The sequence below is a fragment of the Falco cherrug genome, chromosome 2 (genome assembly GCF_023634085.1).
Source record: "Falco cherrug isolate bFalChe1 chromosome 2, bFalChe1.pri, whole genome shotgun sequence".
Lineage (NCBI taxonomy): Eukaryota > Metazoa > Chordata > Aves > Falconiformes > Falconidae > Falco > Falco cherrug.
In genome coordinates, this window is record NC_073698.1 from 89,377,524 (window position 1) to 89,392,249 (window position 14,726).

The following is a 14,726-nucleotide window of genomic DNA, read 5'->3' on the forward strand; positions in this document are numbered from 1 at the left end:
GGTCTTAAGTAAATATTCTTGTCAAGATGGAAGAGGCCAAAGGAACAAGTGCAGAGAAAGATGGTGGTCGATTCATAATCAACAGCAAGGTAGATCTAATACAGAAAAGTAAAAAATGGTCAAACTATTCAGTGTTTTTATTTATACATTGATAAGATCCTTGTTTGGATCATGTCTCTAATAGCCTGTATTATACAATGCTTTCATAGAGGCTAGGCTGTTAAAATGGCAGAAGGGCTGGAGCATCTAGGGTATGAGGAGAGGCTGAGAGAGCTGGGACTGCTCAGTGTGGAGAAGATTCAGGGCGATTTATCCATGTGTGGGAAGAACGGATGGGGGAAATAAAGATGGCGGGGCCAGACTCTTCTCACTGGTGTTGAGTGAAAGGACAAGAGATGATGGCACAAGCACAGGAAATTCAATTTAAACATAAGGGAGGGGGGGAAAAAAAGATGTGAATTTGTTCAGACAGTGGAGCAGGTTTCCCAGAGAGATTGTGAAGTCTCGTCTTCAGACATACTCAAAACCCAACTGGACATAGCCTTGAGCAACGTGCTGTAGCTGACTCCACTCTAAACAGGAGGGTTGACTAGATGGTGTGCAGAGGTACCTTCCAATTTGAATGGCTCTATGATTTTTAAGCCAGTTTTTCCAACAAATGTAAAGTGCATTAAAAATTATGAACAGCAGGATATCCTGTAAGATGTTTGGTCCCAAGGACATTTTAATCAAGTCTGTCATTCACGTAGGTAATGGAAATCCGGAATACAGGGCACATTACCATCAACGATTCAGCATATCTAATTTTTATGTCATTGCAGGGGAAGACCTCAGAAAAGCTGTGAAGCCACTGAAAGGCAAATAACTAGATGTTTTGTGAAGACCCAAGTCATAACTTCTTGACTGGTTGGCTGTTCGCCCTGTCTGCGTATAACTGTTTCACCTTTATCCCCTTGTTCTGTACTACTCAGGAGCCACATATGAGCATCTTTTGAGTCATTAGGGAGATGTTTTGTCCTGATGCAGCCGTCACCTGAATGTTGTCCCCAGCCGCTATCATTTCCAGTAGGCCACAGACACCCCGGTATGACCAGGAACAGGGTAACTCCCATTGGCGTGGCTGCCAGAAAGGAAGCCATGTTTGTAACTGATATTCACAGCCCTTTCTGCTCTCACGGCTAATGGAGGAGTCCAAGGGTAGAATGCACTTGAAAACCACAGGTACCCTAGGTATGCTTGCACCACTTTGTAACAACGTAAGTTAACATACTTGCACAATATTTTTTTTGGTAACTTGCACTTGCTGGTGTAGAGTAGATCAATGGTAAAAATACACGGTAAGCAGTAGAATTTCTGGCCTTAATTAGCGATTAGGTTGGGTCAGATTTTATACACCAGAGGCGGAGTATAGCTTGTATATAAAAGTCTATAGCTCAATTGTTCACAGTCCTGTGAACGGAGCCCTTGCCTTCCAACTCTTAATTTTACTTGTAACCCAGTGTTCCTTTACATTTTTCTCTAGAGCTTGTTTTAGTGTCACTCAGCAGTAGGCACCATGCTGTATCTGACTTTGCCCTCAAAAAAGCAAGTGAAGCTGGTGGCTTTTGCTGAATGTCCTCTTAAAATTACACTTGTACTTAGTAGTCATGGAGTTAGTTCTGAAGATACCAGAAGTGGTAATAGTTCTCATAATCACAAAAAAGAAGGGTCGTATCAGTGCTGGTAGGTTTTTGCTTGGACACTTAATTATTACATTGGCTATTATGATGTTACTATCAGATTCCATCTAGGTAATCTTGAAGAGTCCTTCAAGTCATGAAAAACTGGTACGGCTGTAAGTCAGTATGGCTGATAATGTTTGCATCCATCTCACTTATAACGTACTTGTGAATAAACTATAAAAATTAGTAAAGAGCCATTTTCAGCCACAGTTCTGCGCATTTATCTTGTATCTCACATCTCTTCACAAGCATTGGCAACATGCTGAGCAAACACCAGTGTGCTAAGCAACACTGCCAGATTTATCAAGCTCTAGCTGCTGTATTACTAACAGCTCTAGGTTATAAGATGCTAAGCTGAGCGTCATCAGCTTTATGTTGACTGTTTTGAAGCCCTTTAGGTAAAGTTGTTTACTTCTTGATCTACAATGAAATAGAGTTATTTTTTCATCCAGTTACATTAGCATGTTTCCTTAACAGTAGCAATTTTTCAACCTTGATGAATCCTTCAGCTGGTTATGAGTGGTCATTTTGAGTTGAATCCAGGTTACTTCACTCTACAGTAAACTTACTGAGTCTGCTGAAGTGATCTGTTAATGTTTTTCCTATGTGGCCACAATGAATGAGGGAAATCAGAGTCTGGGTAGGAAAGAAAGGGGGAGGTTGTTGTAATTTCTCCTATAGTAGTCTTCTGTAAATACGTTTTCATGGAAATCCTATAAATAATTTTTCTGTCTTCCAGCTTCTATTTGAAACTTATCTATAAAAAGGAAATATGTTGTCTTACCCAAGGAACTAAAGTCTTCCATTACTTTTTCTGTTTAGTTGTTAATAATATTGCACATGCACCAATATTTACCTGGAATAATTTAATTAAGAAGGAATGACTAAGGAGGATTAACAAGATTGCTCCTAAGAGTGGTAAAAAGTTTTACTTCATAACTGTAGTAGCTGTGGACTTACTGTGAGGAAGAGTTGGAAAAAAAATTTCCATTTTAGCTGGCTGTGGTCCACCTTGGAAACTACACAAGAAACAGGAGTTTGGTGTCATTAAATACAGGAACTTGCACATGTGCTTCTGAGGCAGTGCTTGTAGTACTACCATCCGCTAAAACACTTGTGATATCCAGGAAAAAGTAATGATCTCTACTGGTAACATTTCAGCTGTTCATCCAAGCAACCCATGATACATATCAATGCATTTTAAAAAAAGGTGGATTTCAAAAGAACCCAAACACCCAAGTATTTAGTATTCTTGTTTTCATATTGCTTCTATCACCATTAAAACTGCCCCTGATGAAGATTTTGGAGGACAAAGAGCTTTGTAGTATGTTAGCAACAACAGGTTTTAGGAAATGTCTGTTTCCATCAGTAGATGAAAAAGGGGTGGTAGAATAAGTGTTTCTGTTTTCCATGTGACAAAACCAGCAAAATGTGTTTGTAGTTCATGAAGATTAAATAAAGCAGTTTCCGGTCTCACAAGTGACTCTGCAAGGTTTAAGATTATGAACTTCTGCTGGGATAGGTTTGCTAGCAAGGTCAGTTCCTTTATTAGAATTAATCTACTTGAGAAGAAAGGAGTGTGGTCTAAGTCATGTCAACTAAAGTGGTGTTCTGTGGTATAAGCTACAACTGTACTAGGAGCATTTTTCATGCATAGTGTATTTGGGACAGTTACACTGAGAAGGAATCTGTGAAAAACGTGTGAAGTGTCTGTCTGAACAAAGTGAAGGAAGTATGAGGGATAAGCAGTCATTCCATTGATACTATTTAATCTGCAGTTACAGATAACCCTGGTGTGTTAAAAGTGAACGTAACAAAGGAAAGGCTGTCAGACCAAAAATCTGTTAGACATCATGAGCTGTTTCAGGTCAGCAATCAGTAGAAAATGCCTCATGAGAAGTACAAGTATAGGGAAAATGTGGAGTGGTATATGCCTCAGAATACACAGCTGCCAGCCTTTGTCAGCAGAGGTGGCTGGTCCATTTACAGTAATGAATTTAAATCTCAAAAGGCTTGAGCCATTTCAGAAAGGGTGATATCAGGGCCAGTTCCCATTTGTCTGAGCAGGATGAGTCAGGTACTAATAAGCCAACCCATCCTGTAAAGTCAGTCCTCAGCAAAATAACGGAAAAGAAAACATGGGATTTCTTTGATAAAGAATAAAAGGGCAGGGACTTAACGAATATGAGGAAATGTGGCTTAAGGAAAAAAGATCTTGGCAAACACCCCGAACTTCGTTACTTGAGTAGGTGAGAAGCTTCAGCACAAAATTGTGTAGATGGAGTAGACTTTGTTAAGGTGCTTCATACTACACACACTAAGTTTTAGTTTCAATATATGTTCAATGGCTTAAAGACTGCTGGGCTGATAGATCTGAAGAAATAAGTAACATTACAAAAAATAACCAAACATTTGGACTGTTTACAGAGGTGGAGCCTTAGTTGTGGCCCAACGCTTCCTTCATGATCTAGAAGTCACCACAGTATTGCCACTGATTTTATCTGTGGCTGTGACAAAGACACTGGAGTGAGTACATCTGGATGATGAGAAAAAGGCAATGCAAAACAATCACACAGACTGGATTACTTTGTGAATGGAACCACTTAAGTTATGTCTGAATGTGTACACATGCAAATTTGTATCTAGGATTAATGAACGCAAATCATGTACCTAGAAGATACTACTGAATCCTGAAAAGCAGAGACCTCAGATAAGATTAAAGGGATGCCATCACAAGACATCTCAAAAAGAATCTAGTATACACATGGGACAAAAAGGACTAGTGCTGTTTGGGGATGCTACTACTGGAGTTGATTGTAGAAATAAGGTGAGTTTATATCTGCTGCGTTCCCTTTGTTAAAGAGACTGAAAACTGGAGAGGCCACAAAGATTCATAAAAGGATTTGGAGGCTTAAACTTTCTTTAGCTGTTTAACGACAACAGGAACAGAAAAAAGAGAGATACGTGAAATACAGTGCTTTCCTGGTAATGGGAAGTCACTTTAGGCTAGAGAAAGACGTAACTGAAATCAAACAAGATTCATTCAATTTAAAATCTTGGACTTGACTTTCTAAATGGCGAAAAGTGATCAACCACAAGCAAAATGTAATGGACAGGATGGGTTCCCGTCTCCTCAGTGCCTTGAGCTCAACGTTGCATGGCTTTCTGGCATTTTTGCTTGAGTCAAAGTCTTTTGGTTCACAAAGGACTGAGTGAAATGTAATGGCTTACGTCACAGAGAGATTCATATTAGGCTAACTGCGGCAGTTCTGCCCTGCCCTTTCAGAAGTGGAAGGAAATACAGGTATCTAGAATATAATTTCTTGAAGTCCTATTTTTTAGTATTCTGATATTTTCTAGCTAAGAATAGTTTCAGTTCAGTCATTTTGTTCTGTCAAGACATGCCCAGGCTGAGTTCCTGTGCAGTAAACAGTAAAATCTTCTTGTGCCTTTTTTTAGTCCCCATAGGTCTGTTCAGAATTCCTAAAGAATTCTCCAGACATTAATTTGCATTTGTAAGTTAATGTAATTATTTAATCAAGCCTGTGGAGACGCTTAATTCTATAGAATCCTCTAGTGCTGGTGCTTGGGTGCTTGCACTCAGCCAGCAGTGCCTGTTTCTCCCCTCTCCAGACTCGGATATTACAGGATCAATATTTCTAAATATTGCCAATTTTTACTGTCAGACTGAGACTCTATTCCTGTTTTTCTTTGCAGACTGCTTTAGGAAGGGGTCTTTCTATGGCTACCACAAGAGAATATTGCCACCAGGTTGCCATCACCAGCCTGTCATCTTCTGGCAACCACTTGGTCCTTCACTAGAAATGTCCCAGACTAGATGGTATCAAGAGTTTCCATGCAGGAGCTGGAAACATCCAGTGAAGAATGGGCTGTGACCCACAGAAGGGAATGTGTCAGAGGTGATTTGATCCCAGCCACTGTGCCCAAAGTGGGTCTGAAAAAGAGGTTCTTCAATTCCTTTTCCTTGGGGCAAAAAACCTGGCAAGAAAACAGTTGCTGGAACCTCCCAAAGCATTGCTGGTTATTGCTATCTGCTGTGATAGAGGCGTGCAGCCCTGCACAAATCTTAATGGATGAAGCAAAGTCCCTCAAAGCTGCCTACAGAAAAGCGAAGACCGCTCAAGCATCTGGAATTGACAGGGTGTTTTAACCACAGTATGAAGCATTAAATCATGCTATGGCCAGGGAACCAACGTCATCAAATTCTGCAAAATCATCCTATCGGACAGGTGCAGTCAGGCAAAAAGGATACAAGGTGCTCCAAAAATGTTATGAGGAGTCAGGGCTTGGCATTCCTGCTGGACAGGGGAATGAGAAATGTATATGATTAATCTTTCTTGTGGGTGGGAGATCACAACCCTATAAAACTGCCCAGGTCTCACCATGCATATGTGATCCATAGGCAGCAAAGGGCAAATGCTTTACGACCTTGCGTTCCTCTCCCAATGCACAGTTCAAATGGTTTGACTTTGGCACTAAGTGGTCACAGGCTGCTCACAGGCAGAGGCTTCTCTGTTCTCCAGGTGGCTCTGTTATGTGCCTCATTAGAGACAGGAGAAAATCAGCACAGAACCCCGGGATGGTCACCTGCCATATCCCCTAGCTTCAGCAACTGGCAGTCCTCCTGTGTTTGCTGCGTGACCTGCTCCCACCAGGCAGTATCCTCACCACAGAGCTCAAGCACTAGCTGAGTGCTGTGGCTTGGTGTGCTGCCCATCACTTTTCCCTGGAAGGCTGTGAAAAGGTTTTGACCCATCCAGCTGCACTTTTCCAGTCACTGCTGGTCTTTACGATGCTCACTGAGAGAGCTAGCTTGGTGTTCGTGGGAAGCTTCACATAGCTTCTGGGAAACAAGGCTTGGAAAGCACAACCTGAGCTGGAAAGGTGCCCACGCTGCCACGGTACCTGGGTTTTGGATAGCATCTGGCCTGACATTTGTCAGAATAAATGGCCGGGCTACTAAGACAGGGACATTGCAGCCCATACCAACACTTGCGGCACAAAGCCACCAACTCCCTTCAGCCCATGGAGCTTAGGGTCAAAAGCACCGTATGCCCTTGGGGGTGCTGAGCCACCCCGTGGTACAGCTCAACAATCACCTCTAAGACCAGAAATACCCTCCTGTGTTAGTCAGCAGTGTGGCTGAATTTGTGCCAATCCAAAATCCAAACCTAGGGCAAATACAGACAACGAAAGCAGTGATGCTCGCTGAACTGCCTGTGCATACAGGCGGCCAAAATGCTTGGGAGCCAAAGGCTTGAGCGCAAAGGAAGATGAATGAAGCTCCAAGAAATCCCTTCTTTTGATGAGAAAAATAGTTGCAGTGAATGAAGTAATGAAACAAAGATTGACCTGAACAATTGTGTATTAGCACACAAGATTCTTTTGAAGAAATTGCCTAAAAATGCTTATCAAATAAACCAAGTCTTTCAAAGAAGGTTTTCATGGCATTATAAATTACAATTTTCCCCAAGTCCCCAGGTAGACATTGCTGGGAACTGGGTAATGCTGAAAAACAACGTATCAGAGGAAAGTCTACAAAAGAAGCACGGCAAGGTGTTCGTTTGGAGGAAGTTCATAAGCCAGAGATACTGAGTAGCAAAGGAGTGGGAAATACACAGGCTGAACAGTGAAACGTGATCTGGGAACGCATTATTTGTCAGTGTTGCTTGGGGTCTGGAAAATGTGTTTGGATTTAGACCTTCCAATGGTTCCTACTTACGAAAAAAGAGTAGTTAAAAAATGTGTTCAGATATAGGAGGCTGATGACCAACTGACATGTTTTTTATTTAAGTATTACCATGCACCTTAGAGGACTGTGTCCAGTATAAAGAACCCTCTGGCTGTTTGGACCCAGAAAAGGAATGCAAAGGTCTCATATTTGGTCTGGCTGTGCTCTGCTACACAAAACAGTTGTAGAGCAAGACCAGAAGGTCCAGATATTTACAGTCTCTTTTCACCAGGTCAATAGGTTTGAACTGACCTAGCAGGTTTCAATCAGTGAAAATGTTGTAAGGCTGATATGAAATCTCTACAGCTGTGTATCTCTCTTGGATAACCTCTTTGTTTAGCGGTGTGCAGTGGTGTGTCACTTATTTTGAAGCTGTCTGACATTTTGCATTATACAGGTTTTTAGCTGCTTGTGAAACTTTGCCAGCATTCACAAGTTTGAAATTTTCCATAAGCAGTGTTGGCATTGAATTGAATTTTTTTGGGAAGATTCCAGACAGTGTTCTTCCTGAGAAAAAAATGCAGATTATTTGCCCTTGTTAAAAGGGGGGGTGGGATTTTTTTTTAATCGAAAAAAAAAGTTTATGAAAAAAGATCTTACATTTAAACAGCAGGTAGAGGTCCCTGGCATCCTGTGGAGAACAGACAAGTTATTTGGCTGCATTAAAATCTTTGAAATACCTTGGTTTACAAATATTCAGTAGATGTCTTAATAACTAGTTGTTAAAGGTAGGGTTTCACAGGCAATTTTATTTCTATCACTTCCTTATTAAGGAAGCTGCGCAAGCTTAAAGGAATTTTTAATTGGGTAGGGAGGTTAATTATTTATTCTACAATTTCAGATAACATCCTCTCAGTTTAAGCTCACATTGTTTTAGGAGGGGAAAGGTGAAAAATAAAAAAATCCAAGATTCACCCTGTAATTCTGTAAGATTACATTTCATTTGACTTATTTATCCATGAATCAAAGATATTGCCTCAGAGTATTGGTGAGTACATGTAATAAAGGTAAAAGGACTAGTAAATATTCAACCCGATATGTTGCTGGAATTCAGCACTGACAGATCTTGAAAAAGAAAGGCTAAAGAAGATTCAAAGAGATAGAAGGTATTTCTGTTTTCTCTTCTTGGCTGATAAAATTGTAGATGGCCCTGAGGGCTATGTGCTTCATAAGCATTGTATTTTGAAATAGGACTGTGGCAGCCCCTCCCTCTTTCTCCAATAAATAGTTTAGCAAGACAGGAGGGCCTTACGAAACAAACCACTATATTGAGGGACAAACCCTCCTTTCCATGAGACTTTGACAGGGGCAAAATCGGCTGCTAGAGTAGCAGTAAAGGCAACACTGATTTTTAGGGTTGTGTTTGTCAGTTCAAAGCTTTGTTACTTGCTCTCTCCAGCAAAACTCTTTCAAAGCTATAGGACTTGTTATAGCTATATAGATCATCTCTATATATCTCTATCTTATATATATCTATATAGATATAGAGATAGAGATATATATATCACTGTGCTCTGGGTGAGCCACAAGGCTACTTTTAAACCTTCAGGCAAAAGATCCTACGTAAAACTGAAAATTGAGTTCCTCCAGCACAGATATGAGCAATCTCCTATCTCATTTACATAAAAATGCATGTCATACAGAGTTGGACCAATCGGACTCCAATTAAGAATAGAGCAAAAGTACAAAGTAAATCACAAATTAATTTAAACTTCTAAAAGTAAAGGCTTCTCTGAAGAAGCCCCTCATCTCTCCCTGTCCTCACCTGACCTGAGATGTGGAGTCTGCTTTCTGCTTAAATTGCTAGGGGTTTGTGATCCGCTTATACATGGAGCAGCTTCTGCTGAGTTGCACCGCTGAGTACTGAGAATCCAATTTTCTGTGACATGGGGTGTCAAAACAGACACCTTCCTATAAAATGTTTCAAAGACAAATGCAAAGTTTTAACTGCAAAAATAAATGCCCAGCACGGATATACAAATTGGTAGAATGGCAACAGCGTGAAGTAGCAAGTACCGTAAAGGAAGAATTAGACGTTCAGGAAAACAGAAGTCACTTGAGATCACATTTTCCAAAACATTTGGAAGCACAAACTTGCCCTTAAGTGCATGACAGTCTCACTGACGTTAACAGGACAACTTGTGTGCCTAAAGCACCTGGTTTGCAGGGCTGTACTGGCATTCGCTGGCTTAGCACGTTTAACATAGGTATTATCAGACAGCTAGGCAAGAGGCAAGAACCCAAAACCATATGGAGAATGCATGAATGCTTGTGATTGCTGTGGGAAGACTACACACTCTCATACCTTCTTTTTTTTTTTTGTGAAAAGTATGGCTCCGTGTCAGATTTATAAAGGATTAAGTTGTATACAATTACTGCCAAAGGAATACATGGGAGACAATTTAAAGAAAGAGAAGTACTCGTTGCTACGCTTTGTTATCAACATTTTGGCTGTAGCCAGGATAAAGCACAAAAGAAGAAGTGTTTTACTTCTGTATGCCCAGTGCTAGTTACTGAAGTAAAAAAAAGCTTCTTTAATCAAAACTTGCAAAAGGTGAGATTTAATTCTGTATCTGTAGTAGTTTGGACTGTGTTGCAAATGAAATATTTTGAGATTCGTAATCGATTACATAGTCAAAGAGATGATTAAGCCCTAAGGAGAACCATAAGGCACATTTGCAGGAGAAAATGCTTTTCAGGTCTTTATCGTAAATGAAATAACTAAACATGGAATTGTGTAAAGTTTGGCAGGGGAAGAGGCTTTTTAACTAACGTAACAAATCCTGTCTAGTATGTTGGATTTCTTTACAAGTGTCCCACAGAGAGGCAATAAAAGAGAGCCGGTGCCCCAATTCATTTGAATCCCTAGGATTGTGGAACATGAGACTTAATTGCGAATCTTAATTTTTTAAATTTTTTTTTGCAAATGTACCGAAATATTAAAAACACTATGCTAGGCTTTAGAAAGCAACTGCTTGAACTGAGAAGTTGGGGGTTTTTTAAATGCATACCCTGCAATTTCTTAATGAAGCCTTCCTCAACACAGGTAAGTATCATATATTAACATTATTTCAACTAAAATATTTCAACAGTTTTCTTCCATGCTTGAGCATGGTCTTCTAGTTCCTCGTATTTTACAAAAGATGTTGAAGAATATGTATTTATTCATATACTTGAGGTAATTCCTTCAATAAGATGCCTGTTCCTTGGCACCAAAATTCTCCTGCCTATTTCTCCTTCATTGCACATTGCCCAGGTTAGGAGATTTCTTTGTTGTCTTGTTTGGGTTTTAATCCTTTCAAGGTAAGAAAGGAGAAGTTATTTACATACTTATATCACTTACATACAGTTTTTGACTGCCACAGCTGATACATTATTTACCAGGTACCAAAACCACTCTAAAAATGTTTATTCTACCCGAGTTTAGTCTGGGAAGGTGTGAAACAAGCACTTTTTCTGTGCCAGGGGGATGGACTGGAGACATGGGGAAATCAGGCGTGCATGTACAGATGTAGATTTACAGAAGCGAGCAGCAGCACCGAAGCCAGAGCACATTTGTAATTCTAGCATTATGGTAAGCGAACATCAGCTATTAAGCTAGCTGTGCCAAAATAATTACGGCAATGGAAGAACTGATGAATGTCAAGCGGTGTACAGTGTCCATTTCAGGAAAAAGGCAACGGAATGTATCGGGCATACACAGGCGCCACCGTACGGTCAGGAGGGGACAGGGTCTGGAAACCAGCAGCTTGTGCAACGTATTATCATCATTATGGTTATTATTATAGGGAGGGCAGGGGTTTGAAGCTTTGTAGATGTTTAGCCCTGGCCTTGCAGCAAGCAATAACCCAGAAAACGCAGGGGCATGTGTAGCTGGGAGGTCACGCTGGTAGAAGAACGGATGGGAAACCTGCACATGAACAGGACCGGGGCAGAAGTTTAAACCTTTCACGTAGGGTATGCTGAGGCTATCATCAAGATGACTCAGCGCAGAAAAACAGTAGAAACCCCTTTTCCAGCAGTAAGCGAGAAGGAAGCACATTTGTAACACTTTCCAAACTAATGCAATGAAAACATCAGGGTTTTTAAATGCTTTTGGGGTTTGTATATACTAGAACAAAACCAGCAAAGATGTTAATTGAAAATTCATGCTTTGCCCCTTCAGAACAAAATCTGAGATTTGGCTGGAAATGGCATTGCCTGAAGGCATACCGAAGTGTCAGGAATAATTACTGACCCAGAGCCTTGACTTTGTACCATTGCACAAAGTATCTACTTATTTGTATTATAAGCAGCATGATGTACGACATCATGCTGCCCCCTTAAATATTGAAATAACGCAGCCTGGCACAGCAGTGCCTTCAGTCAGCATTGTATCCTTTAACAACACTTTAGTTCAGCCTGAGCCAACACAAAATCCTGTAGGCTAGGTCAGACCTCCTTCCCTCTTACCCTGTTCAACACCACTCGGGGCCTCAACCAGGGAAAGGGGGCGAGGCAGAAGCTAATGTAGGGACTGTTAAACTAGCAGAACTGCTAATCACCCTCATTCCCCGCCCCCCCATTTTATTTTGCCAAGTTTAAAGGAACTGCCCATAAGACAGCAGGAGAGCACTTTTCTTTGAAAAATTAACTATGAAACAGTCCTCTCACTCAAACAGCTACCTGCTCCACCATTAGGTATTTTTAACTCGTACAACAACCAACTTTATACACCAGTATATAAGGACAGGGCTCTGGTGATTATGTAGAGCTTAAACTCTTACTTTTAGGAACTAGTCCTGCATGTTAGAGCCAAGATGGTTAAGGAAGCAATGTCTTTTTGTCTTCACAGGCATGATTACAAATCTACTTTTCCTAAAATATCTTTGTTTTAGGGTATAAAATGCAACAAAATAAACCATCATCCTACATTTTTGTTGAGTCTAAGCCTACCCATCCTTCTGAGACTTTACATCTTCCTCAGTGTACTATAGCTGTTTTTTTCAAAGAATGAACTTCAGTGAGCATCACGCAGTGTAAGCTCTTGGCTTCGTCTCTTTTCTGCATCACAGAATTACTTGTTTCTGTATAGCCATTCACCGATCTTTTTCCAAGGAGGTGGTGTTATCTATACGCAACAGTAAGTAACTTCAGTATGTATGTGTTAATGCCTTAGAGAAAACTTCAGTAAGAAATTAAGATAATTACTCTTTTCTCCCCACATTTTTGTGAAACCAGGGCTTTAAAAGCCAACCCAAGGTGTTAACAGCACCAGCAGCACAACTCTGAGAAATGTTCTCTTCATATAACCTTCCTCATTATACAACCAAACAAAATGCAGATAGTCCATACATACTTTCAGCTGTGCCTCCTTTCTTTGATCAGCTCACCAGAATAATTCCTAAAAGTAGTGAAGCAGGGGAAACTGCCAGAATTGAGAGGAAAGAAACACAGAGATGTCTTGGGTTTATTTAGTCCATCATTCGCTTGCATTTTTACTACTTGGATTTGCAATATTACAGTTAAAATATCCTGGCTCGAACTGCGTTTACCAGCGTGAATTACGAGATCTGTAGAAGTGATACATGCACACAGGCTGGGATGTAATATTAATTTAATGGAGACAGAATGCAGAGTCATACATATAAAGCCTTAAGTTACATTAGGTAGCTGAGAAAACATAAAGGTTATTTTCTGCCTGGGGAAAGCAAAACAGAATTTCCCATATTCCCTGTCACCTGAACCCTTACAAGAGAAACTTCATTTCAAACCCAAGCTGCCAACAGAAAAGACTCTTTCATCTGCATCTCGTTTCTAAAAAGAAAAAAAAAAAAATTAAAAAAAATCAGACCCATTCACCCATCTGATTCCCTGCACATCCATACCCCGTACAAGCACTAGAGCCAATACAACAGGTATGGGGAAAAAGCATCCAGGAGCAGGATAGGTCCAAGTTTCAACAGTAACCCAGACTTCTGCTCCTTTAAAGCAGCTGTATGGCCACAGTTGTCATTAATCTGACAATTCCCTATTTTAGCAGGTACGTGTTTCTACAAAACTTACTTCAGTGACTGAAGTTACTTTCATTTAAAAGATTCCAGTAAATGCATTTGTCCTACATTTTTATGGCAAATTTAAGGTAGCGAGTGATTTTCTTGCCCGTTACACAGCAAGATCTGAATGGAAGAGAACTTGGAACAGGGCACTGGGAAGAACTCTGCAAGTCTTTTGTCTCTGTTAGTAACTCCATGCTAGTCTATGAGATGAGACCTGTACAAACAGGGACGCGCAGTAAAGGGATTAGTTTTACCTTTCATTTTCACAGAGGGAACTGGTGGGAGAAAGGGAAGGGAGAAAGAGAGGTACAACCTGAACAAGCTCTCCTGTGGGTGTTTATTCCACTTTGGAGTAAGTTGAGTTTCCACCCGGAGTGAATTTAAATCACAGTTCTGAACACTGGTCCTCCAAATCCCCATAGCTGCCCCGACAGCTGTTGCAAGTCCCGTGCCATGAAGACCACACTCAGAGGATTCAAACCCACCTGTGGTACCCAGAGTGACAAGGGCTTCCATGTTCTACACCGGCGTGAAGAGAGGGGCGAATCCCTGCTGCAGATGATGCACATGACCCTTGGTATCTGCAATAGGGTGTTTCTGCTCTCTTAAAAAGTATTTTGCTCCATTAATAAGCTTTTCACATTCATCTGGATGGGAAGCAGAAACGTCAAAAAAACACCAAAACCAATCCAGAGGACTATTTTCAATGGAAAAAACTGCTTGTGGACAATCTCTAGCCACAAAAGCTCGGCTGTACAGCACAGCACTGGAGAGCTACTCCACATCAGAGCATGCACGCAGACCTTGGAGAGCAACCACTTTTCCCTCCCACAGCTTCTGTTCAGTTGTAAACTTTACTTCAGTTGCATCAGAAACAATAGGGAACTAGCAGCCACTTCTGTTATGAATAATCTCATTTCCGTGCGTAAAATCATGTGAAGTAGCAGCCACCCCACTGGCATCTACAGAAAGCTAAAGGGAAGAACTACTTGCAGTTTTGTCCACCTTTGCTTCCTTAAAATCCCGTTTCTTACACTTAAGCTAGGTAACCAACCTGCATTTTAGCCGTGAGTGGTTTGCAGGGCAGTACAGTATTTGCAATACAGATAAACATAATGGAGAAACAAGCTGCTTAAACTGAGTTAATGTGAGCTAACCAGCAAAAACTCCCTGGAATGACAGCCAGCCAGTCTTTTACTAGTTTTAATACAGAAC